The sequence below is a fragment of the Felis catus genome, chromosome D3, assembly GCF_018350175.1.
Source record: "Felis catus isolate Fca126 chromosome D3, F.catus_Fca126_mat1.0, whole genome shotgun sequence".
Taxonomy (NCBI): domain Eukaryota; kingdom Metazoa; phylum Chordata; class Mammalia; order Carnivora; family Felidae; genus Felis; species Felis catus.
Genome location: NC_058379.1, coordinates 43,977,971 through 44,004,680, shown reverse-complemented (window position 1 = coordinate 44,004,680; position 26,710 = coordinate 43,977,971). Strand labels below are relative to the sequence as shown.

Below are 26,710 nucleotides of genomic sequence, written 5' to 3'. Positions count from 1 at the left end.
CTACCTTTTCTTGCTCCTCTCACAACCCTACTAAACCAACAGTGAAGGGATTTGCATAAAGGCTTGCCCCCTCCCCCCCCCCCCCCCCCCCCCCCGATGAAGAGGAAAGAGAAAGGAGGCAACAGAAGCAAGATTTTGAAGCTATAAAACAGATGGCTTAGCAAACCCTGCAAAATAGAATCGTAAGTCAGGAAAGCTGACATTCATCTCAATTTACACTGCAGGATCTCCATGGGTTCAGATAGTGGCAGCCTCTGGCACCTCTGGAGGTAGGGAAGTGGAATAAGAAGAGGACATAGAAGTGGAATAAAAAGGACAGTTGGTTGAGAGTCTACTAAGAAATTGGACTCCAGGTCTTCTGCCTACTCTGAAGCTGGGCCGTCAGGGTGACCTTGTGAGACCATAAGGGTTTATTCTCGGGAGAGATTAGCACAGTTGACATCAGGCATAATTGCAAGTGGGGCATATAGTACTGAACACAGATCCCGAGACACCTTGGCCTCTTCTCCCAATCAGCAACTGGCAGCCTTGTTTTTATGAAAGGAGATCAGAAAAGTTTCCTTTAAGGAATTTGGCCAGCCCAATAAACCATATCTAAATATACTGACAGTAGTGGTCCCCAACTACCCCTTTGTGAATGTCCCTTTTCCCCTCCCCTCTTGGAGCCTATAAGCAGCTTTTTTTAGTTCCCTACTCTTGAGGAAATGAAAACAACCAGACATCCGAAGGAAGTTTCCAGTATGAAAGACAGAAACCAAAGAAATAAACAGAAAAAAAGCAACTTGGAGGAAACAAACCACATGAGAGAGAAGAACAATTTTTAAAAGAAATGCTGCCATTAATATTTTGAGAGAGATAAGAAAAGGTATTGCCAATTAATCAAGAATAGGATACTATTTTGAAAGGATGCAGAGGTCCCTCAAAAGAAAAAGAAAATCTCTTGAAACTAAAAACATGATGGCAAGAATAAAAACTCCATAAAGGGGCTGAGAAAATTGGCACCTGGGTGGCCCAGTTGGTTAAGCGCCAGACTTTGGCTCAGGTCATGATCTTCAGGTTCGTGAGCGCAAGCCCATGTCAGGCTCTGTGCTGACTCAGAGCCTGGATTCTGTGTCTCCCTCTCGCTCAGTCCCTCCCCCACTCACCCCTGTCTCTCTTCCAAAAAATAAACATTAAAAAAAATTTTTTTAATGGTTGAATGAAAAAATTAAGAAAAGTTTCCAGTAAGCAAGGTAAAGGCAGATGAAAAATGGTAAAAGTAGACAGAAACATTGGGAGACCAGCTAGAAATTGTGAAATCCTAATAATAGGAATCCAGAAATAGAAGAAAATGTATAAGAATGTTCAAAATAAAAAATCAATAAAATTTCTCAGAACTGGAGCACATGAGTCTACAGATTAAAAGAGTCCATTGAGAGCACAGTACAATGGATAAAAATAGGTCCACACCAAGGCACATGTGATGGTTGATTTTATGTGTCAACTTGGCTAGGCTGCAGGATGCCCAAGAATGGAGTCCTTATTTTACACTCATGGTGTCCTAAACTTTGAAACTATTTTATTTTATTCTTATGTAGTTATATTCTGGGATAAATGTGTTTTGGTTTTTTTTTCCCAATTAAGATGTTAGTGTTTGTATAGAAAAAAAAAGTGTATCTTTTAAAGAGGGTCATCAAATTGAAATTGAAGTATGGAAGAATAAAATTATTATCATGCTTTCTCTTAAAAACAGCTGTTATCATATTTTTTAAAACCATGAGCCTGTTGACTGTGTCAAAATACATAGAGACCTTTGGCATTTATTGTATCAAGGAGGACTTACTCCACCATATGGTGCCTGAGCTGATGACATCGATTTATATAATCCTGAGAGCGTTCCTTGTACATGTGTTAAGCATCAAGGTGAAGTGCTATGACTATCAAAGATAGCCAAATCAGGAGCCATAAGCAGCTGGAACCAGGAAAAGAATTGTGATACGTCGTTTTGCATACAAGCTTGTTTTTCTGCAATTACCTTTCTTACATATAGGTTATGCTACCACTAGATGGCAGCACAGTGGTGTTCTGGTGGTCTTTATATTACAAGTCAATGGGGTGCCTGGGTTGCTGTCTGTTGAGCGTCGCTCTGGGTTTTGGCTCAGGTAATGATCCCAGGGTAGACGCATTGACCTCCTCATGGGGCTCCACCAGAGCGTGGAGCCTGTTTAAAATACTCTTTCTCCCTCTCTCTCTGCCCCCTCCCGTGCTTGCACTCTCTCTAAAAAAATAAAAAATTAAAAAATTTAATTTAATTTAATTTAATGTAATTTAAATCAAAACTACTAGTCAAATCAGAACCAGGAAACTGGCTTGAGGACTCCCCATAAGCCTGACTGAAACTTAGAATTGAGACTCACTCACATTGCCTACATTCATCCATCTGCACATCCATCCATTCTTCCATTCAACAAATATTAAATGCTTTGAAAAAGAACTCTTAATAATGATGTAGTTGAATTTAAAACAATATTCCCAGAACCATATTTTAAAATAACTTAAGGAGACAGAGCTTCTGGGTGCCTCAGTAGATTAAGCCTCCGACTCTTGATTTCAGCTCAGGTTGTAATCTCATGGTTCGAAAGATCAAGCCCTGTGTCAGGCTCTGCGCTGACAGTGTGAAACCTGCTTGGGATTCTCTCTCTCCCTCTCTCTGCCCCTCCCCTACTCATACTCTGCCTCTCTCTCTCTCAAAAATAAATAAACATTAAAACAATTTTAAAAATAAAATAACTGAGGGAGACTAAACAGAAAAGAAACAGATTGAAGTACATTGTTCCTGACGGTTGATATAGGTGGCAAAGTCCAAAAGTAGGCACTGCATGTTTTTTGTTTTTTGTTTTGTGAAAACAAACAATTTTCTTTTATGTACAGAAAATTCAACAGTGTACACTTAGCCCAGTTTGGTGGCCAGTTCTTTAGCCTTTGCTTTTCCAGCTTGGTAATGCCAGCAACCCACTTTGGACCCAGGATGTTGCCTCCCCAGTGATGGCGTATGTCATCATATCTGTCATTGTAATTGGTCCTGATAGCTTCCACCAGCTTAGCCAGAGTTCCTTTGTCTTCTGAGTTAATGTGTGTGAAGGTGACAGTAGTGCAGGTCTTCCTGGTCTTCATGTGGACCACACACTCCAGGCTGGCCTTCCGCCTGATAATTCAGTAGGTAACCACCATCTAACAACACAGGGCATGCAGGAAGACAACCAGCTCAATGCGATCCACATCATGTGCAATCACTACCAGGTGAGCCTTCTTGTTTTCTACCAAGGTGGTGACATATAAACCATATAAACCCCAGCTCGAAGGACAGGAGGCATCTTAGTGGGGACACCCCTTTTGCCAGCAGCTTTCTTCTCAGCCTGAGCCAACAGTCTCTACTTCTCTTGCTTTGACCAGAGGTCTGTATTTGTGGGCCAGTATAAGCAGCTGAATAATTGTTTGGCAGTGCAAAGCTGGGTGACCTGCTTAATTGCAGGAGGAACTTTCAGACGTTTATAGGGAACAGCCCTTTGCTGCTGCAGCAGGATGTAGGTGGGGGGGGGGGCGGCATTTGACAAAGCAGGTGAGATCCCTTTTGGGCTCAATGTCCTGTCTGATGCCAAAATTCTTGGCCCTTTTCGCCAACAACGGATTGACCACCTTCTCAGCCTCCTGCTTCTTCATGACAGCAGGGACTGGGGCCACCCACTTCCCCTTAGCCTTCTTTCCATTCGACATTTTGGATGGCTGGAGGGGAGAGTGGCTCTGAGTGTTTTTAAACACAAGGAATCAAGCATTAGTTTTGACTCAATGAGGGAGCCTCAGGAGTCATTTCTTGAGATCAGAAATCCCAAATAATTCAAGGTCAAAACTTTGGAATGGGAATAACTAAATAGTCTTCAGAGTCAGGAATAAGGTTGTGTTGATGAATTATGGCAGCTACTCCTTGTGGATCCGGGAAGTTTTATAGAGCTGTCACACAAACAGCTGCTGACAGAGGCCATTTGATACTCAGCATATTGATTTTTAACTGCTATTATTTTCCTTCCACACTATTACTTTGCTTACACATTTGCCTCTTGTGTACTTTCTTCCTGCTCTGTTGTTCCTAGCCTAAATTTCATTACATTTGCTAAGAGTTTTACCTTTGCTAAGAGATCGTGGTATGACTCCTCCGATAGTAAGGAGACAAGTGGGTTAGTCTTACAATCCAACTTCTTTAATTCAAACTGCCTTTTCAAACACATCCTAAAGGGCAAAATTTGGCATCCTCTAATGGTCGAAAGTGTAACTTTATTCTTCCTGTATATAGAGAGAATAACATAGAGAATAGCTTTGTCCCCTAAAGTAATGGCTTTTAAACCTTTTGGAATTTGACCTTCGATCAGAAATGCGTTTTACTTCACAGCTATGCCAACCCTGGGACTGTTTGCTCTCAAATCCATTCCTTGCTCTTCCTCTGCCAAGTTTTAAGGATGCTGATCCCAAGAGGCTGTATTTCCACGGCTCCCACGTTATGTTAACTGACTTCTGGGTGGGTGCCACTCATGTGCAGTCCTGCCCTGACACTGGAGGGTGGGAGGAATGGGAAAGCCAGGATGATTCTCCCCATCTTTCTCTGCCTGCAGTGCATCTTTGACAGTGACTAGCTCTTCTCTGTGGCCCCAGCTCCAGCCAAAAATGTCCCTCTGCGATTTAAGCTTCTCCAGGATGACCCCAACTCTGGGACCCAGCAACACTGCTACTTCCCTTTATCCCTCCAGTCGAAAGGTATGTGGTTTCTGCCATTGCTGATCTCTGGGTTGTCTTATCTTCCCTTATTTGGCTTCTCTACCTATTCATCATTTGTGAAACAAGTTTCCTGTGTTAAATTCCCTCTGTTAAAAATACTCTGACCGTGGGGGTACCTGGGTGGCTCAGTGGGTTAAGCGTCCACGTCTAACTCTTAATTTTGGCTCAGGTCATGATCTCGTGTTTCATGAGTTCAAGCCCCACTAGGGCTCTGAGCTGACAGTGTGGAGCCTTTTTGGGATTCTTTCTTTCACCCTCTTTCTCTGCTGCTGCCATCCTCTCTTTCTCAAAATAAATAAACTTAAAAAGAGAACACTCTGACCATGATATCTTTTTCCTGATATTTAATTATATCACATACAGGGGAACCGCCACCTTCCAGTAATTCGCCAAAATGACCAACACAAAGGGAAAGAGGAGAGCTACTCGCTATATGTTCTCTAGGCCTTTTAGAAAACATGGAGTTGTTCCTTTGGCAACATACATGCGAATCTACAAGAAAGGTGATATTGTGGACATCAAGGGAATGGGCACTGTTCAAAAAGGAATGCCCCACAAATATTACCATGGCAAAACTAGAAGAGTCTACAATGTTACCCAGCATGCTGTTGGCATTGTTGTAAACAAACAAGTTAAGGGCAAGATTCTTGCTAAGAGAATTAATGTACGTATTGAGCACATTAAGCATTCAAAGAGCTGAGACAGCTTCCTGAAGCGTGTGAAGGAAAATGATCAGAAAAAGAAGGAAGCCAAGGAGAAAGGTACTTGGGTTCAACTGAAGCGCCAGCCTGCCCCACCCAGAGAAGCACACTTTGTGAGAACCAGTGGAAAGGAGCCTGAGCTGTTGGAACCCATTCCCTATGAATTCATGGCATGATAAGTGTAAAAAAAAAAAGACGTCAAGACTGTAAAAATAAAATAAATAATAATAATAATTATATCACATACATATATGGGAAACAGAAGTAAATGCTTCATTAACAATATTCCTTTTACTGCTTACAGACTCTGATATTCCTATTTTGTTCTATTGCACCTTTTAAAATGCCAATCACAACCTGTTAAATTGGGTTCATAACTCACTGATGGGTTGTATCTCATTAATGGAGATTTGGAAAACAATGTCTTAGAGACCATATTTATTCATTTTTACTTTTTAGAAAGCAGATTCACAGTAAACTTACCCTTTTAGGTGCACATCATAAGAATTTTGAAAATTATATATAAAATATTTTCATCAGCTCCAAAAGTTCCCTTGTTCTTTTTTGTAGTTAACCCCTCTCTCCATCCCTAGGCCCTAGTAACCACCAATGTATTTTTTTGTCCTTGTATTTTTATCTTCTCCAGAATGTCATATAAGTAAAATCATATACTATAAGGTCTCCTGAATATGTTTTTTTTTCACTCAGCACAATGCTTTTTAGATTCATTTGTATTTACCCCAAATTTGGAGGTAATTGGAGATTTGGAGGGGTACATCACCCTGATGTTTATAGCAGCATTATCAACAATAGCCAAACTATGGAAAGAGCCCAGATGTCCATCAGCTGATAAATGGATAAAGAAGATGTGGTATATATATACAATGGAATATTACTCAGCCATCAAAGAGAATGAAATCTTGCCATTTGCAATGACATGAATGGAGCTAGAAGGTATTATGCTAAGCAAAATAAGTCAGTCAGAGAAAGACAAATACCATATGATTTCACTCATATGTGGAATTTTAAAAACAAAACAGATGAACATATGGAACGGGGAAAAAGGGAGAGGGAAGCAAACCAAAGAGACTCTTAACTATGGAGAACAAACTGAGGGTTGGTGGAGGGAAGTGTGTGAGGGATGGACTAAATGGGTGATGGGTATTAAGGGGGGCACTTGTTGGGATGAGCACTGGGTATTATATGTAGGTGATGAATCACTAAATTCTATACCTGAAACCAATTTTACCATGTATGTTAGCTAGAATTTAAATAAAAACTTGGAAAGAAAATGAAGAGATTCATGTGTGTTTTTGCATGTATAAGTAGTTGATTCTTTTTATTGCTGAATGATATTCTATTATCACATTAAATCTTAGAGACGTCTTTTTTTAGCCTAAAATGCACATTTTACTTCTGCTATTTGTTTTGCAACGTTAGTCTGAACCCATGTAAAACCTTTGTGGATATCTTAACTGCTGGATGGAGGCATGGGGATGGGAGGTCATCACAGAACAGCCTCAACAATTTTCGTGTTCAAAGGCAAGAGACTAATAGCCTGAGATCTGGAATCTTAGTCTGTTGGTTAAATTCTTCATTTAACTTTTGCTACCTCCCGATCTCAAGCAAATTACTTAATCTCTCTTAAATTGTAGTTTCCTTGTCTGTAAAATAAGATGGTAGGAATGGTATATGTTTCACCGAATTTTTATGGAGATAAAGTAAAATGAGATAAAGTGTGTAAAACACTTAGTGCAATGATTGGGCACAGTAAGTACAAGTAAATTAGTGTATGTCATAGGAAAGATGGCTATAATTTAGCCAGTCTAAAAAGTCAAGAAGAACAATTTTTTTCAAGAATAGTTCACTTCCTTTAAACCCTTATCACTCACTTCCAAGTATCTGGGAGTAGTGTCATTGCCAACCAACGAGGAAAGGAGTCCATGAAGTCAGGAGGAAATGTCTGTGAAGCCCAAATTCAGGGACTACCCATTGACTCTGCCACCTAACATCATTAAGTTAGTTGGTCACTGGACTTGAAATCAACAGACATGAAGTGGGAGTGGAGAGTCTGCATCTCTTCTATAATTTCTTCAATTCATATTACATTGGACCTCCAAATGCATATCTTAAAAAGATGCAGACAGCATGGTACAATGGGAAGAATCCTAGATTTAAAGCCAGAATACTTTGGTAAGGTTGGATTTACCACTTTGTACTGATGTGATCTTGAACAAGTCACTTAGCATTTCTGTATCCTGGTTTATTCATCTGTAAATGGGTATATAATATGATTATGCCCCATAAGTCTTCCTAAATCAACTGTCACTTGTAATGATTTCAAAATTAACATTTTGTTATTATCTTATATAAAAATATATTTGATCATTCAAATGTGGCCATTCAGATTTGGATTATATGAACTCCATGATATGATGAGCATGAAGATTATTTCTGTGAAAGGATTTGTTATTGCTTCGAAATAAAGACGGATTGAGTTTATAAAACACTGTTCCACCTGACTCCTGAATGTCAGTGCTTAATACTCACCAGGCATGCACATTCTAACAGCCTTTGTGTTCATATAATGGACCAGTGAATTCTATTTGCTGCTGAGGATTCAGTCATATCCTACAAACAAAGATAGATTGTTTTGGATTAGTGTCTGCTGGGAAAAGATGTTCAATTGTTAAATTACTTTAGCTATGTGTGAGTTTTAATCAACTGGAGTATATTACTACTTTACAAATTGTATTTCTCTGTAGAATGAAATCTTTATGAATTAGATAAACTATTAATATAGTTCTATATATTTAAATCACACTTGCAGCATATATTGTCATTTTTAAAAAACACATTTTGGGACTTTCAGAAAGCCATCAAAATGTCACTATCCTAAAAGAGCAAAAAAGTACAACAACCAAGGCTTAAGGGTTTTCCACTAAATTTGTGAAGGGACATAAATCTACTATGTGTAACATCCATCCATCTTTTCTATTATAGACTATCTATTATATACTTGGATCGTGTTGCCTGAGGAATGCAAAGATGAATGAGTGAGAAGGTCATCTTTTCTCATCTTTTTTCATCTATTGAAAAAAGGACACAAATGAGTTATAATACAATACAAGGGGTACTGTAATTGAGATATTAATTCATCAGTAAACACTTTTTAATAAATTTAGTGTCAGCATGTGCCAGACCCTAACCTAGCTGTTAAGGATAAGGGTCACCTGAGTGGCTCCGTGGGTTAAGTGTCCAACTCTTGATTTCAGCTCAGTTCAGGATCTCGCTGTCATGAGATCAAGCCCTGCATTGGGCTCTGTGCTGAGAGCATGGAGCCTACTTGGAATTCTCTCTCTCTCCCTCTATCTCTGCCTCTTCCCCCACTCACATGCACATGTGTGCACCCATGCACACACTCTCTCTTTCTCTCTCAAAATAAGTAAACGTTTTTTAAAAATATTAAGAGTTAAGACTATGAGAGCTTATAGTGTGATAGAGGAGACTCACAAATACAGAAGAAATTATGAAAGAGTACCTAACCTGACCTTGTAGAATAGTGTAGGAAAATCTTCTCATAGGTAAAATTTAAACAGAGTACAGAAAAACTAATAGGAGGTAAGAGGAAGAAGAGGGCTAAGGACATTGTGGTCAGAAAAGCAACTTTTGCAAAGGTACAAAGATGAGGAAAACTGCAAATCATTTAGTATGTCTGGATCCTGGGATACATATTAGAAAGTGGGAAGAGATGCAGGCCGGGTGAATAGGGGCCAGGTAACGAGGGACTGTGTATGTTGTGCTATCCAAACCATTTTTTGTGGCTGTTGTTGTCCCACTTTTTGTTGGCCTCTTGGGTATCTTGATGAGATTTTTATTGTCTTTTGAACTGTTATTTCTTTATTGATAAAGTGTTGTTTCTCTTTCTGCTTGTGTGTTTGTTTTTCTTTCTTTGTCTATAGTCTTCAGATATTTGACTATGATATATCTTGGTGTAGATTTCTTTGGGTTTATCTCATATGGGTTTTACTCAGCTTCTTAAATCTGTAGGTTTGTATCTTACCCAGTTTGAGAAGTTTTCAGCCATAACTTCTTTGAGTACTTTTTCAGCTCCACCCTTTCTCCTCCTCTTCAGAGGCTCTAACAGGAACTTTAGATCTTTTGTTGTCCCACAGGTCCCTGAGGCTGCTTTCAATTAAAAAAAAATTGTTTTTAATAGATTTTAGTTTTTAGGGCAGCAAAACCATCGAAGGTGTTCCTGCAGAGAATATGTGTATGTGCACGCACACGCACACGCACGCACATGCCTACACACACACACACACACACATATTCATACACATATATGTGTATATGTGTTTTATTGAGATATAATTCACATATCATATGATTTTTAGTATATTCACTGAGTTGTGCTCCTACCATAATAATCAGTTTTAGGAGATTTCACCACTTCAAAAAGAAACTGTACTCAGTTGTAGGCAACCACCAGTCATTCTGTGCCTATAGATTTGCCTATTCTGGATGTTTTATATAAATGGAATCACGCAAGATGTAGGCATCTGTGACTGTATTCATTCATTTAGTTTAATGTTGTCAAAGTTTATCCATATTATAGCATGTATGAGTATTCGTTCCTTTTTATTGTGAGTAACATTCCATTTGTTTTAGTTTTCTATCACTATAACAATTTAATGCAAACTTAGTGACTTAAAATAATGCAAATTTATTATCTTACAGTTCTATAGGTCAGAAGTCTAGTATTAGTGTTGCTGGGCTAAAATCAAGGTGTTGTCAGGGAAGCACTCCTTTCTGGAAGCTCTAGTGGAGAATCTATTTCTGTACCTTTTTCAACCTCTAGTGGTTGCCCACATTTCTTGCCTGATGGTCCCTTCCTCCATCTTCAAAACCAACAACAACAGGCTAAGTCCTCTCACGTTACATAACTCCAATGTTCTGCCTTCCTCTTCCACCATTAGGAACGCTTGTGATTACATTGGGGCCCCATGAATAATCCAGAACAATCTCCCTATTCTAAGGTCAGCTGATTAGCGAACTTCACCTGCTACTTTAATTCTCCTTTGCCTTGTAATTTAACATATTCACAGATTCTGGGGTTTTAGATGTAGATATACAGTGGTTTGCCTACCACCTATAACAAGTACATAGTTTATTTATCTGTTCATCATTTGATGGATATTTGGGTTGTGTCCACTTTGGGGCTATTATGAATAATGCTGCTATGAACACTTCTGTATAAGGTTTTGAATGGATATATGTTTTCATTTCTCTTAGGTAAATACCTAAAAGTAGAACGGCAGGGTTGCAATATTTACTTTTTAGAAAGATCATTCTAGTTCAGAGTAGAGAATGGTTAGGGGTGATATATACTGAGTGTTATGTGAATATGAAGGAGGAACAAGGAACACTTGTTGGTGAAGGCCTCAGAGAGGAAACATTTGAGGTGGATCTTGTAAAGTTATATTATCATTTATTGGCTTTCTTTTAATTATGAAGGTAACAAATTCATTGTAGAGATTTTTTTCAGTGTAGAAAAGTCTCTAAAAAAGTTTAAAATTGGTGGGGGTACGTGGGTGGCTCAGTCAGTTGAGTGGCCAACTTTGGCTAAGGTCATGATCTCACAGTTTGTGAGTTCAAGCCTCCAATGGGCTCTGTGCTGACAGCTCGGAGCCTGGAGCCTGCTTTGAATTCTGTGTCTCCTCTCTCTCTGCTCCTCCCCCACTCACACTGTCTCTCTCCCTCAAAAATAAACATTTAAAAATTTTTTTAAAAATTTAAATCCCTTAATATCCCACCACCAATGAAAACTACTGTTAACATTCTGCAGTACTTTCTTTGTGTGTTTGCGTATGAATTGAGTTCATATTGTATGCATAGTTTTGTTGTTCGTTCTTTTCAATCAACATTATATCATAAGCATTTCCCCATGTCATTAGCCATCAAAAATAACAAAATGGCTACATAGTATTCTATAATAAGAAATTACTATCTGTTATTTAATTAGTCCTTTACTGTAGGATATTTAGGTTGATTTCCAACTTTCTATTATGGTAGATAATACTATAAGGAACATTCCGATACATACATCTTTTCTTTGAGTTGGATTTTGAAGAATGAATTACCTGGGAATAACTAGCAAGATAGTGGTTCCTCTGCTTTAAAATAACATAAGGGGTGCCTGGGTGGCTCAGTCGGTTAAGCCTCCAACTTCGGTTCAGGTCATGATCTCACAGTTCATGGGTTCAAGCCCTGTGTCAGGCTCTGTGCTGACAGCTTAGAGCCTAGAGCCTGCTTCCAATTCTGTGTCTCCCTCTCTCTGCCTTTCCCCGGCTCACACTCTATTTCTCTGTCTCTCTCTGTTTCTCTCTTTCAAAAATAAATATAAAAGAGGGGAGGGGCCAACATGGCGGATAAGTAGGGGGTCCTTACTTCCCATGTTTCTCAAACAAAGAAGTGCAGAAGCCAAAGGACTTTGAACACTAGAGCCTGGGAGGAAAAGAGACTGAATCTGCTAGGAAGAAAACGGGAAAGCTGGAAAAAAGATAGGTGGGTAACTGCGAACTGGGAGAGATTAAAAAAAAAAAAAAGGCCGCATGGGCATGGAGGGGAGGGACCCCTTCTGCGGAGAGACAAAGAGAAGAGAAAGAGCGGCTAGGAGAGTGTAGGACCAAATTTGGACAGGAGAAAGACCTTGGACTAAGACTGAGAGGGATCCAATCTCTAATTGCAGGGCTTTCTTCCGACTGGAACCAGCTCCCTGTTCGTGCACGTGGGGAGGAGGGGAGCCAGGGGCTTGGGTGCAGTGGTAGGTCAGGGGCTCAGTCCGCAGTTGGAGAAAGTGGTTCCCTCCCTGGAGGGCTACCTGATAGTACAAAGTCTGCCTGCTTCCGCCACCCCAGGGGGCTCGCAGAGAGGGCAGCGGCTCTCAGTCTGCATAGGAGAAGGCGGTCCTCCCTGAAGTGTGGCAGCACAGACAAAGCCAGCCAGGACCACATATTGGCCACACTGAGAGGCACTTCCCCAGAGCCAGAGCACACAGAGTAGGACTTTGAATCCTAAGCACAGGGTCAGGGGATTGGCAGAATGAGAAGAATAGCCCCGTCTGGCCTGCGGCACCATGAGGACGACTCAGAGTCCACCAGGTCCAGCTCCGTGGAGAAGAGACTAGGGGATCACCATTCCCTGACCCCTCCCCACACCATCACCAAGGCTGGGCCTCAGGGATCACTCCCAGGGCCCATAGTGGAGGTGGGTCCAGACTACACCAAACCATGCCCCTTCACACTGGGTAACTTCGTATCCACCTGAGCGGCACAGACCCTATGGAAAGCTCCTCCTGACAAGCGATGCAGCATTGCCTGGATTAACTCTAGGTCAATTCTGGATATATAGATATATTCTCCTCCCCCTCGTCATTTCTCTTCCTTATCTCTTCCCTACCCTAGGCTGGTTACTCTGGTTATTGGTCTATCTAAACATACATATTTAATCCATTATCCTGATACATGTTGTACACTTCCTCCTTTACACTGTTTTCTCTCTCTCTGGAATAATCAAGTCATGTAGTTTCTCTGTCTGGGTAACTTTATCTTCATTTCATTGTCCCTGCCTCCTTCTTTATTTTCCTTTCTCTCTCTCTGGATTAAGCCTTTTAGTCTCTCTGCCTAGTCAATGTTTATTTTTTCTTCTCTCCCACCCCCCACCCCACCCCCACCCCCGCTCCCTCTCCTGTAATTTCTCTCTTTGTATGTGCTGTTCCATCAGCACTGCCTCCACCCTCTTCTTTACTTGTAGTCAGTGTTTTTGGGTTTTTTGGTTTTAGTCTTTAGGTCTTTGTTTTTGTTTATTTGTTTGTTTGTGTTATTTGTTTGTGTGTTTGCATGTTTTTGTCTCCTGTTTGTCTATATTTTCCTTTACAAGGCTACTCCAAGGAACAAATCAAAGCACACCTGGTGGAAGGTCAAAAATATCACTATGAGTAGGGTAATAAAATAACCAAAGTCACAACAACAGAGAGCAAGTAACAATCTCCAAAAAAAAAACACCTCCTGAAGGGCCAGGCACTGGACAGTGTATGACCATCCTTTAATGTAGCAGTGCTCACAGGTGCAGAGCACACAACAAGCTTTTAAAATGCATAAGGGACAGAAAACTAGCCAAAAATGACAAAATGGAAGGGTTCTCCTCAAAAGAAATTCCAGGAAGTAGCGACAGCTAATGAATTGATCAAAACCTATTTAAGCAATAGAACTGAACAAGAATTTAGAATAGTAGTCATAAAAATTAATTGCTGGGCTTGAAAAAAGCATAGAGGACAGCAGAGAATCTATTGCTACAAAGATCAAGGGACTAAAAAATAGTCATGATGAATTAAAAAATGCTATAAATGAAATGCAAAATAAAATGGAGACACCCACAGCATGGATTGAAGAGGCAGAGGGAGAATAGCTGAATTAGAAGATAAAATTATGGAAAAAGAGGAAGCTGAGAAAAAGAGAGAGAGAAAAATCCAAGAATACAAGGGGAGAATTAGAGAACTAAGTGATGCAATCAATGGAAAAATATCCATATCATAGGAATTCTGGAAGAAGAAGAAGAAGAAGAAGAAGAAGAAGAAGAAGAAGAAGAAGAAGAAGAAAGAAAGGGGCTGAAGGTGTTCTTGAACAAATTATAGCTGAGAGCTTCCCCAATTTGGGGAAGGAAACAAGCATTAAAATCCAATAGGCACAGAGAACTCCCTTCAGACATAACTTGAATCAATCTTCTGCACAACATATCATAGTGAAACTGGCAAAATATAAGGATAAAGAGAGAATTCTGAAAGCAGGTAGGGATAAATAGGCCCTAACTTGCATAGGTAGATACATAAGAGTAGTAGCAGACCTATCTACTGAAACTTGGCAGGCCAGAAAGGAATGGCAGGAAATCTTCAATGTAATGAACAGAAAAAAATATGCAGCCAAGAATCCTTTACCCAGCAAATCTGTTATTCAGAATAGAAGGAGAGATAAAGATTTTCCCAAACAAACAAAAACTGAAGGAATTCATCACCACTAAACCATCCATGCAAGAGATCCTAAGGGGGACTCTGTGAGTGAAATGTTGCAAGGACCACAAAGTACCAGAGACACCACTACAAGCATGAAACCTACAGATATCACAATGACTGTAAACCCATATATTTTAATAATAACACTGAATGTAAGTGGACTCTACCCATCTCTACAAGAGATTCATTTTAGACCTGAGGACACCTTCAGATTGAAAGTGAGGGGATGGAGAACTGTCCATCATGCTACTGGAAGTCAAAAGAAAGCTGGAGTAGCCATACTCATATCAGACAAACTAGACTTTAAATTAAAGGCTGTAACAAGAGATAAAGAAGGGCATTATATAATAATTACAGTATCTATCCATCAGGAAGAGCTAACAATTATAAATGTCTATGCACCGAATTCGGAACACCCAAATATATAAAACAATTAATCACAAACATAAGCAATCTTACTGATGAGAATGTGGTAATTGCAGGCACTTTAATACTCCACTTACAACAATGGGTAGATCATCTAGACACAGAATCAATAAAGAAACAAGGGCCCTGAATGATACATTGGATCAGATGGACTTGGCAGATATATTTAGAACTCTGCATCCCAAAGCAATGGAATATACTTTCTTCTCGAGTGCACATGGAACATTCTCCAAGATAGAGCACATACTGGGTCACAAAACAGCCCTTCATAAGTATAAAAGAATTGAGATCACACCATGTACACTTTCAGGTCACAATGCTGTGAAACTTGAAATCAACCACAGGAAAAAGTCTGGAAAACCTCCAAAAGCATGGAGGTTAAAGAACACCCTACTAAAGAATGAATGGGTCAACCAGGCAATTAGAGAAGAGATTAAAAAATATATGGAAACAAATGAAAATGAACATACAACAATCTAAATGCTTTGGGGTGCAGCAAAGGCAGTCCTGAGAGGAAAATACATTGTAATCCAGGCCTATCTCAAGAAACAAGAAAAATCCCAAATACAAAATCTAACAGCACACCTAAAGGAACTAGAAGCAGAATAGCAAAGACACCCCAAGTCCAGCAGAAGAAGAGAAATAAACAATGTAGAATCTAAAAAAAACAGTAGAGCAGATCAATGCAACCAAGAGTTGGTTTTTTGAAAAAATAAACAAAATTGACAAACCTCTAGCCAGCCTTCTCAAAAGAAAAGGGAGATGACCCAAAGAGATAAAATCACAAATGAAAATGGAACTATTACAACCAATCCCTCAGAAATACAAGCAATTTTCAGGGAATACTATGAAACATTATATGCCAACAAACTGGACAACCTGAAAGAAATGGACAAATTCCTAAACACCCACACTCTTCTAAAACTCAAACAAGAAGAAATAGAAATTTTGAACAGACCATAACTAGTGAAGAAATTGAATCAGTAATAAAAAATCTCACAACAAATAAAGAGTCCAGGACCAGATGGCCTCCCTGGGAAATTCTACCAGACATCTAATTTTTTTTTTTTAACATTTATTTATTTTTGAGACAGAGAGAGAGCATGAACGGGGGAGGGGCAGAGAGAGAGGGAGACACAGAATCGGAAACAGGCTCCAGGCTCCGAGCCATCAGCCCAGAGCCTGACGCGGGGCTCGAACTCACAGACCGCGAGATCGTGACCTGGCTGAAGTCGGACGCTTAACCGACTGCGCCACCCAGGCGCCCCTCTACCAGACATTTAAAGCAAAGATAATACCTATCCTTCTCAAGCTGTTCCAAAAAAACATAAATGGAAGGAAAACTTCCAGACTCATTCTTTGAAGCCAGCATTACTTTGATTCCCAAACCAGACAGAGACCCAGCAAAAAAAGAGAACTACAGACCAATATACCTGATGAATATGGATGCAAAATTTCTCAATAAGATACTAGCAAATCGAATTCAACAGCATATAAAAAGAATTATTCACCATGATCAAGTGAGATTCATTCCTGGGATGCAGGGCTGGTTCAACATTCGCAAATCAATCAATGTGATACATCACATTAATAAAAGAAAAGATAAGAACCATATGATCCTGTTAATCGATACAGAAAAAGCATTTGACAAAATATAGCATCCTTTCTTAATAAAGACCCTCAAGAAAGTCAGGATAGAAGGAACATACTTAAACATCACAAAAGCCATTTATGAAAAGCCCACAGCTAACGTTATCCTCAATGGGGAAAAACTGAGAGCTTTTCCCCTGTGATCAGGAACACGGCAAGGATGTCCAGTCACCGCTGTTGTTTAATATAGTGTTGGAAGTTCTAGCATCAGCAATCAGGCAACAAAATGAAATCAAAGGCACCAAAATTGGCAAAGATGAAGTCACTTTTTGCAGATGACATGATACTATACATTGAAAATCTGATAGACTCCATCAAAAGTCTGCTAGAACTGATACATGAATTCAGCAAAGTCGCAGGATACAAAATTAATGTACAGAAATCAGTTGTACTTTTATACACCAATAATGAAGCAACAGAAAGACAAGTAAAGAAACTGATCCCATTCACAATTGCACCAAGAAGGATAAAATACCTAGGAATAAACCTAACCAAAGATGTAAAAGATCTATATGCTGAAAACTATAGAAAGCTTATGAAGGAAATTGAAGAAGATACAAAAAAATGGAAAAACATTCCATGATCATGGATTGGAAGAATAAATATTGTCAAAATGTCAATACTGCCCAAAGCTATCTACACATTCAATGCAATCCTAATCAAAATTGCACCAGCATTCTTCTCGAAGCTAGAATAAGCAATCCTAAAATTTCTACGGAACCATAAAAGACCCCGAATAGCCAAAGTAATATTGAAGAAGAAAACCAAAGCGGGAGGCATCACAATCCCAGACTTTAGCCTCTACTACAAAGCTGTAATCATCAAGACAGTATGGTATTGGCACAAAACAGACACATAGACCAATGGAATAGAATAGAGGCTCCAGAATTAGACCCACAAATGTAGGGCCAACTAATCTTTGATAAAGCAGGAAAGAATATCTAATGGAAAAAAGACAGTCTCTTTAACAAATGGTGCTGGGAGAACTGGACAGCAACATGCAGAAGAATGAAACTAGACCACTTTCTTACACCATTCACAAAAACAAACTCAAAATGGATGAAGGACCTGAAGACAAGAAACCATCAAAACCCTAGAGGAGAAAGCAGGAAAAGACCTCCCTGACCTCAGCAGCAGCAATTTCTTACTTGACACATCTCCAAAGGCAAGGGAATTAAAAGCAAAAATGAACTACTGGGACATCATCAGATAAAAAGCTTCTGCACTGCAAAGGAAACAATCAACAAAACTAAAAGGCAACGGACGGAATGGGAAAAGATATTTGCAAATGACATATTGGATAAAGGGCTAGTATCCAAAATCTACAAAGAACTCACCAAACTCCACACCCGAGAAACAAATAATCCCATGAAGAAATGGATCAGAAGACATGAATAGACACTTCTCTAAAGAAGACATCCAGATGGCCAACAGGCACATGAAAAGATGCTCAATGTCACTCCTCATCATGGAAATACAAATCAAAACCACACTGAGATACCACCTCACACTGGTCAGAGTGGCTAAAATGAACAAATCGGGAGACTATGGTTGCTGGCAAGGATGTGGAGAAATGGGAACCTTGTTGCACTATTGGTGGAAATGCAAACTAGTGCACCCACTCTGGAAAACAGTGTGGAGGTTCCTCAAAAAATTAAAAATAGACCTACCCTGTGACCCAGCAATAGCACTGCTAGGAATTTACCCAAGGGATACAGGAGTGCTGATGCATAAGGGCACTTATACCCCCATGTTTATAGCAGCACTTTCAACAATAGCCAAATTATGGAAAGAGCCTAAATGTTCATCAACTGATGAATGGATAAAGAAGATGTGGTTTATATATACAATGGAATATTACTTGGCAATGAGAAAGAATGAGATCTGGCCATTTGTAGCAATGTGAATGGAACTGGAGAGTATTATGCTAAGTGAAATAAGTCAGGCAGAGAAAGACAGATACCATATGTTTTCACTCATATGTGGATCCTGAGAAACTTAACAGAAGACCAGGGGGGAGGGGAAGGGTAGAAAAAGTTACAGAGAGGGAAGGAGGCAAACCATAAGAGACTCTTGAATACTGAGAACAAACTAAGGGTTGATGGGGGGGGGGGGAGAGGAAAGTGGGTGATGGGCATTGAGGAGGGCACCTGTTGGGATGAGCACTGGGTGTTGTATGGAAACGAATTTGACAATAAATTATATATTAAAATATAAATAAAATATATCTTACCATTAAAAAAATACATATAAAAATAAAAAATAAAATAACATAAAAAAAGATAGTGTTCCCCCAAGAGCACACCAACAGATGACTTTGTGCACAACTTCTGAAGGATATAGGAATTAAAGTGTTCAAACCAAGACTCACAAAATAAAAATTGGAATTTTCTTTCCTATATGTAAAATAAAATTCTTGATGATGCAAAATTTTATTCCAGCCATGATAATAATCCATCATTGTTAGTGGTAATGTGATACTACTAATCTAATGTTGGGCTGACCAAAATTTACTTTTCTTCTCGCATGAGTTGTTTTTGGTTTGTTTTTTTTTTAAACAGATTTCACAAAGTTAAAATAACAACAACAAACTTTATCACTGATAAAGTTATGTCAATTGATAGATACTACTTTACATTTCCAAACTACAGACTTAAGTCCCTATTTAGAATGGGATCTAATTCTTCAAAAAAATTATTCCAGGGGTACCTGGGTGGCTCAGTTGGTTGAGCATCCAACTCTTGGTTTCAGCTCAGGTCATGATCGATATCAGGGTTGTGGGATCGAGTCCCATGTTGGCTCTGCACTGAGCGTGGAGTCTAAGATTCTCTCTCTTTCTCTCTCTCTCTCCTTTTGCCCCTCTTCCGCGCTCATGCTTTCTTCCTCTCTGAAAAAAAGAAAATAAAAAATAATAAAAAAGAGAAAAGCAAACTATTCTATACTTAAGTTTGGTGTTATAAAAGCAGATCTGGCACTTCAATACCAACTACCCTGGCTTTAAACAGTGCCTGTCCTAATAAGGTTGTGACTTCTGTGTCAGGGACAAGCCACAGCTTCACATGCATACCTGTTAAAGAAATAGGCCCTCGGGGCGCCTGGGTGGCGCAGTCGGTTAAGCGTCCGACTTCAGCCAGGTCACGATCTCGCGGTCCGTGAGTTCGAGCCCCGCGTCAGGCCCTGGGCTGATGGCTCAGAGCCTGGAGCCTGTTTCCGATTCTGTGTCTCCCTCTCTCTCTGCCCCTCCCCCGTTCATGCTCTGTCTCTCTCTGTCCCAAAAATGCATAAACGTTGAAAAAAAAAATTAAAAAAAAAAAGAAATAGGCCCTCAATGCAACAGGTATTTCAAAATGTCCTAACAGACGCTCAGATACTGTTTTTACTACCAATGTGATGATATGCCTGAGGATGCAGTTAAGTCAAGAAAGACCATGGAAAGAAAACATAAGATGGTGATGACTGTGACGCCATATACGGAGCACACCTCACCTTGATGAAATACAAAAGTAGAAGCTGTTTTAAGCCCAGTGTGCTGAAATGGAGGACTCTACATCTTCTATGAAATGAAGTTTCAAGGTACCACATGCTTCTTATTTCAGATTTTAAAGACAGACCTTTTTAGTTAAATTAGTGGCAGTTTTTCATCAGGAGTCAAGCATAAAAAGTGAAATAGTTTCTTTAAAAGCTGAGAAGTGGCTTGCAGCCCCTAAAGTATAGATCCTAAGTTTGATCAGTGACTATGACTTAGCAGAAGAATGTCTAAAACAACAATAAATAATATAAATATTATTTTAATGTGAAGTAACCAGTCCCTTTTATAGTCACAAACTTCATAGCCTGAATATCTCAGTCAAGAATCTTTTGATCATAGTTGCTCTTTTTTTATTTTGAATTTACCTCAATTGCCTTTAGATCTTCTCTGACCTCCCATCTCCTCATCCCCTTTCTAAATTTTATTTGTTTAGTCTTTACTTGTTTCTCCATACCTTCAAGTTTCTCCCTATTCCTCCTAACTTGTAAAACCCCAAACTGAAGAAATTACATTTGGATTCCTGATAATATAGTCCAGCGTTATTTTAATGGTTTTACTACATACTCTGTGCACCTAATGTTCTGTGAGAAGTGTGTTTTCTTTCCTTCTAAAACATGTCTTCATTCTTCCATTACAAGTGCTAGAGTCACCTCTTCTCAGTGATAACATAACTCAGATCATTTTTCTAGTGTGTGGATGAGGCTGTCACGTGGAATGGAATCAAAGCCTCAAAGAGCAAATTTTATTGACTTGCCCTCCCATACAAGACCCAGAGGGAAGTTAAACTGCTTTCTTGTGGCTTGCATTCAGATGCACTGTGGCATAATACACTTTTTTGCCAACATATTTTCCTCTTTCCCATTTGAATGCATCTAAACATCTTACTCGGAAAGATAAACAAGCTTTTAAAAATATAAACAGACCTAAAAATTTTTAAGCAGTCTGTAAAACTCACAGAATTCTCATAAGACCAAAATAATCTAGCTAAATCTTATTCAGGATGTGGAGGGGGCAGTCTAGGCAAGAGCTCCGTGCGTGGGCATTCACAAACAAGTGTTTTTACTTCTACTCAGCAGAAGAAAAACTGTTCCTTCCCCAAACAGCTCCAGACAAATTTGTGAAGGGGTAATTTATATTTGACATCAAGAATCCCCCTTTCCCTTAGTCTTCATCCCCCACCCCCTTTTAGTTTGGTTAATTCCAACCATCTCTTCCCTTCTGTTCTCAGGAATATGTCAGATATATTCCCCCCAAAATACAAATGGCTAACATGACTTCCTATGTTCCTTCCCAGAGGTATCTACAAGGATCAAAGCCTAAACCTAAACTAATGGTAATCATATCACACATCACAGGAACTGGACAGGTGATGTCAATGAGCAAAGCATGTTGCATTTCAGGAATTGCCAGGGAAATGCAGGTAAATGATGGAGATGGAGCCAAAGGAGAGGCTTGGCCTCTCTCAGAGAAGGTGTCTAGCTCTTGTAGACTGTTGCCAAGTGGGTTTGTTGGCTTCAGTATTCCCAGATCTTCTGGCATTTGTTTCACAACTCAGGCTTTTGTGAGAAATCTCCCAAAGTATCAGAGTGTTTAAGCACTAAACATACCTGCAAGCTGCATTCATCTGTGGGCTACCTGTTTGTTTGTATCTTTGGATGAAAGGAAGACATGCTGACCACTGAAAGCCTATATGGACCAGTGGAAAGAATTTTGGAGAGCCCCAGACCTGTTGATATCCCAGTTTTGTCCCTAGTAGGGTTGAGTAAGCAAGTTATTTAATGTCACTGAGCTTGACTTCCTTTGTCTGTAAATTGGGAATAAATCATCTCTCTGCCTTCCAAAATTTCTAGGTTAAGTTATATAACATATATAACTTATGCAACCCTTCAAACACTTCATGAAGGGAGTCACCCGTCTGTATATAAGATCATTCCTACCTGTATGGTCTGATGTGGATAGTGTGAATATGGATGTGTTAAAGAATTCTGTGATTGTAGTTTATTGGACAGGTGACATGAGATCAAAATATATATTTCAGCAAAGAGGCAAGGTTGCTACATACACTGGAATCAATAGAGTAACATTAAAATCGTTTTTATTTTACCTGGGTTCTAGTTTTTAAAAATTTTAAAAATGTTTTTAACTTATTTTTGAGAGAGAGAGAGAGAGGCAGAGTGTGGTAAGGGGCGGAAAGAGAAGGAGACACAGAATCCGAAGCAGGCTCCAGGCTCTGAGCTGTCAGCACAGAGTCTGATGCAGGCTCGAACTCACAGACCGCAAGATTGTGCTCTGAGCCAAAGTCAGATGCTTGACTGAGTGAGCCACCCAGGCACCCTGGGTTTTAGTTTAAAAAACAAAAACAAAAACAAAAACAAAAACAAAAACAAAAACAAAAACAAAAACTGTTAGCCTTTAGCTTTTTTTTCAGTTTTGATATGTATATTATGCAAAATTTATAGTAAAACTTTATCTGCTTAATAATTCTGTGGAAAGAGAGAAATAAAAAGATGGAATAAAGGCGAACTGATACAAGAATGAATTATAGCACAAAAAAGAATGAATTATAGCATATTCCATATCTCATTATTTTAAGTCAGTGCATAGCATAATTAAGCCCTTGTAAATAAATGGAAAAATTGATTAAGTCCTAATAAGTAAAATAAGGAAAATACAATTCAAAATAACTTTATTGAAATAGGCTAGAATAGCCCCTTGTCCCATTTTTTCCTGAATTTCAGTCTGGATCCTGCCAAAACTTTAGCAACTTTACCATGGATCTCCCCCTTTAAAAATGTAAAGGAGAGGGGTGCCTGGGTGGCTCAGTCAGTTGAGTGTTTGACTCTTGATTTCGGTTCAGATCATGATCCCAGAGTCGTGGTATCAAACCCCTTGTCGGACTCCTCACTGAGTATGGAGCTTGCTTAAGATTTTCTCTCTCTTTCCCTCTTCCCCTCTCCTCCCTCATGCACTCTCTCTCTCTAAAAACAATAAAAGTGGGGCGCCTGGGTGGCTCAGTCGGTTGGGCGTCCGGCTTCGGCTCAGGTCACGATCTCGCGGTCCGTGAGTTCGAGCCCCGTGTCGGGCTCTGGGCTGATGGCTCAGAGCCTGGAGCCTGCTTCCGGTTCTGTGTCTCCCTCTCTCTCTGCCCCTCCCCCGTTCACGCTCTGTCTCTCTCTGTCTCAAAAATAAATAAAAAACATTTTAAAAAAATTAAAAAAAAAAAACAATAAAAGTAAAAAAAGTATTTTTTTTTTTTTAAAGTATAAGGCTAAGACTGGAAATGCCTAGGACAGAATAAGACAAAGCAGTTTGATGCCAGCCATGCTTATCCTGTTAGATGGTAAACAATGGTAATAAATATGAACTGGATAAGCGTGAAAACTGAGGACACTAGCACAGAGGTGTTGGGAGTACGATTTCTGACACATGTGGGTCCAATAAGTAGCACTGCTAAGTCATAATGCTTTGGGGTCAGTTTCCATGAAATGGATCTTCCAAATTTCTTTCATCAAGCTTCCTTTCAATTCTCTCTAGCTTTATTAGGTAACATCATTTCTAAAGTTCTGATAATCCCTTTAATAAGGTGAATTTGTTTATCCTTAGATGCGAGGAAGGGTATAGGGGAGAATAGAGACAGTGGCATATCAGAAGTTATTCTAAGTTAAAAAAAAATACGACTGTCAAAGGTATCATGACCATGATATCAAGATAGGTGACTGGTATTCTGTACAAATTTTAGACAGTGTTAGCTGGCATATGTGACCATCTGTTCACTACTTTAGGACAAGATTTGTTTGTTTTTGTGGCAGAACTAATTCTGTTTCAAAGGACTTTTGAAACAGTGCTTACTGTACACCAGTATAACTCGCAAGCAGATAAGTTTACCTTAAACCCACTTCAAAACATATTCTGACTGTGACAGCTCATATGATCTCCTCCACTCTTGCCTCCAATACATGTGTGGTTTTATTATCCTAATTAACTGAGGACTGATTATACCTGGGGGATATTGCACATTACAAGAAGAGATGAGGAGAATATATAATCAGACAGTGGAAATCTTAAAAAAAAAAAAAAACTTCATAGAAAGAGGATGACTTTAGTATCAAGAGATGGAAAGGACATTCCAGGGAAAGAATAGAATAAAGAAAACAGGCAGGAAAATGTAGAACAATGAATAGGTCAGTGAAAGTACAGGTTAGGGTTGGGAATGAGATTGTAAAAAGGTTTTTGAGCCTCAGGCTATAGGATTCAGATTTATTCTAAATGTGCTAAGGCGTAAGTCAACAAACTTTTTCTATTAAGATCCAGATAGCAAATACTTTGGGCTTTGCAGAGTAAGAGGCAAAATCAAGGGTATTATGTAAGTACTTACATGACAAGAGAGAAAACAAATTTTCACAATGAAATTCAAATATAATAATAATAATAGAGCACTTTTTTGAATACAGGCCTACAGTATGAAATTCTTTTGGGGATCACATTTTGCTTACGTAGGGTTCAAAGTTAGTGTACCCTACAACAAATGCATTACAAATGTTCACATGTAAAAACTATTCTTAGTTCACAAGCTGTACAAAAACAGGCAGCTGTATTGGATTCACAGGATGTAGTTTGTTGACCTCAGCATTAGGGAATCATTCCATGTTTTTGAGACAGGGAGACAATCTGATCATAATGTTGGTTGCATTAGATGAGACAAACTAAAGGCAGTGTAGTATAGGCAAGAGATAACGAGAATATAACTTATATATAATGTCATGGTTTTGAGTGGTCATGCTCAGGAAAGCAACTAAAGTAGAGCAAGAAAGAATCTTGGGTCAAGTCAAAGTCAGATAAGCAGCATTAACGACTTAGATGGATAAACCTTTATCCTAAGGAGAGGTTCACTTCCTTTTCTATACCTTGACATGTGTGGGACCTCTTACTTGTACTGGGAAAAGAGTCCAGATCTCTTTAGGCAAGTCTTGCCCCTGATTGAAGCAGAGTAAAAAAAAAGCTAAGAGAACCTCCAGAATAAAACATTTGAAAGACGAACTTACTGGGCAAGAAGAAGGGAAGCACTTTGAACTCTATTTTCAGGCACTGCAGAGACCCTTTGAAATCAGGAGAATAATCATTTCTCTATGAAGTGGTTTTGTAGCTACAGTGAGTCATCATATCTTTGCAATCCATGGTGTCAGTTATATAATCTTGTCAACCGGGTCAAACTATCAGTTATCCAGTAGATATACTAATAATAAGTTTTAATGCCATGTTACAGAGATACTGTATCAAGTGAGGATGCATTCTAAAGAGTAGAAATTATGTGCTGTTGAAGATTTATCTTGAACCCGAACCTTATTCACCTAGAATCCAAGCGAATATGTGCACATGCTTTAAGGAACAGTGTTAGGGCTGTGGAAGTCTATTTACATAGAATGACCAAGGATCCTGCTTGGATAGTCAGTGTTAGAAGAGAGGGATAGTTCTGAATAAAGCACTGTCTATTAATTAAATTGTTCTCCAGCCCAGTTCCCACAGACTTCTACTTCAGTCTTAAGGTAGTGGGACACAATAAAGGATGGCATCAAAACTGAACTGAGAGATTAAGAACCCTTGGAATTAGTGATTTCATCATTAGAAGGATAATTGCTCTTGACAAAGATCTTAGCACACTTGAATCAGGTATTTACTACCTTCGGGTAGATGTTGGCAGCATAGCACTTGCATGCCCCTGAAAACAGGGGCTTCCTTAATTTTTGTGCATAGGTGCCTTAGTTCCAGCCCTGGTTAGCAAGCATAGACAGCAATTTTGGTGACAACTAGATGCAAATAGCAGGGGGAAAATGGGGAGTTCCATTGGAAGCCATCACGTGTAGTCTTTGAAAAACTCATAGAAAGACAGTCACCCAATAAGCACTTGTAGAATGAATCTCGGGGTGACTTTGAAAGAATGTGTATTATTGCCTCACATCCTCTGTGGCACATGATGAGCTATAAATATAAAAATGATTCAGGGGCACCTGGGTGTCTCAGTTAGTTAAACGTCCAACTTCGGCTCAGGTCATGATCTCACAGTCCATAAGATCTAGCCCCATGTCAAGCTCTGCACTGACTGCTCAGAGCCTGGAGCTGCTTCAGATTCTGTGTCTCCCTCTCTCTCTGCCCCTCCCTTGCTTGTGCTCTGTCTGTCTGTCTGTCTATCTCTTTCTGGAAAATAAACATTAAAAAATTTTTTAAATGATTCAAACAATCACATAAACATTTTATCACATATGAAGACTTAGATATTGTATGGGTATGTGAATCCCCCTTCCACAAATCAAATTGAATTTGGTATATTACATTCCTCCTGGAAAGCTACAGAGAAGTTGCAGCCACACAGTTACGTTATTTCCCACTCAGTGTTTGCTTTATAATGAAGGAAAAATAAGCTATTTCTTAAGGAACAGGTGTAGTGCTAGTTAGTCAAGAGAATAGCAAACAGCAGTGGGTTGCTGCCCTGGAAACAGCCTGGTGTCCTAGCAACAAGCACGTTCGTTTGCT

The 26,710-nt window shown here is 39.3% G+C and overlaps 1 long non-coding RNA gene and 1 pseudogene across 1 annotated transcript in view; one reads left to right on the top strand and one right to left on the bottom strand.

Moving 5' to 3' along the window:
• The window catches only part of LOC109493348, a 55,633-nt gene extending 36,211 nt beyond the window's left edge, over positions 1-19,422 (bottom strand). The window contains exons 1-3 of the long non-coding RNA XR_002737289.2: positions 19,363-19,422; positions 9,571-9,695; positions 8,058-8,138 (exon numbers count right to left, since the gene is read on the bottom strand). This is a non-coding gene — a long non-coding RNA (uncharacterized LOC109493348). The remainder of the gene's footprint in view (positions 1-8,057; positions 8,139-9,570; positions 9,696-19,362) is intronic.
• Positions 5,173-5,698, top strand: LOC101092799 (annotated as a pseudogene).
• Positions 19,423-26,710: the final 7,288 nt, after the last annotated feature.